Below are 843 nucleotides of genomic sequence, written 5' to 3'. Positions count from 1 at the left end.
CAATGGAGCTAAGCAATAATTAGCCCTTCTTAGCAGATTAACTAGATAAACAGTTTGGCTTTGACTGAATCAGTTTGTTTGTTAAGTGTAGGTTTCAGTTCTTTGATCCAAAGCATTTGTTTAATTAAGCAATCAAACTCCGATTTGCACTTAGATAAAACCTTGAAATAATTAACAGTTTCAGTAGCACTAATATAATGATCTTTTAAATGTTGTCCTATGTTGCCTTAACTGCGCATAATCATTTCTTATTTAAAATAGAATTATTTAATCAATCAGTAACTTTTGTTTTTTTAAATGAAATTAATTATTTTCTTTAAAAAGATGCTATCCAAGGCGAGACTTTTTTAAAACCCTGTTTGACGAACTCGCTGACTATTTTACATTTTACTGTACTGTATATATGTATTCCTACTAAAAAGTTTCTAATACTAATTTTAACAGCATCTTTTTTAATGCATGCAATGTTACTATTTTTTAAAAGTTGCTTTGTAAATTACAGTATTGTAACCATTTATTGCCAATATTATTATTATTATTATTATTATTATTATTATTATTATTGTCATTTCATAAAACAAATGAAATAACAAATAAACAAATTAAGGTTCCCGTAAAATAAGGTGTAACTGTAGTTTCTGATTACATAACTAAATAAACAAACCAAAACTTTAATATAATTAAGGAACTTGCATAAAATAGATGATTATTCCCAAATAAACAAGAGATAAATAACACCTGGACTTTTAGACATGTTGTTTATATGGCATTTCAAAACAAAAGGCTTTTATTTATTGGCTACAGCATAGATTCTCAACCAATAAAAAATCTTTAAAAAAAAAA

The sequence above is a fragment of the Anneissia japonica genome, unplaced genomic scaffold (genome assembly GCF_011630105.1).
Source record: "Anneissia japonica isolate Jap-2015-1 unplaced genomic scaffold, ASM1163010v1 scaffold287785_len535756_cov143, whole genome shotgun sequence".
NCBI lineage: Eukaryota > Metazoa > Echinodermata > Crinoidea > Comatulida > Comatulidae > Anneissia > Anneissia japonica.
Note: the sequence above shows the minus strand (reverse complement) of the source record.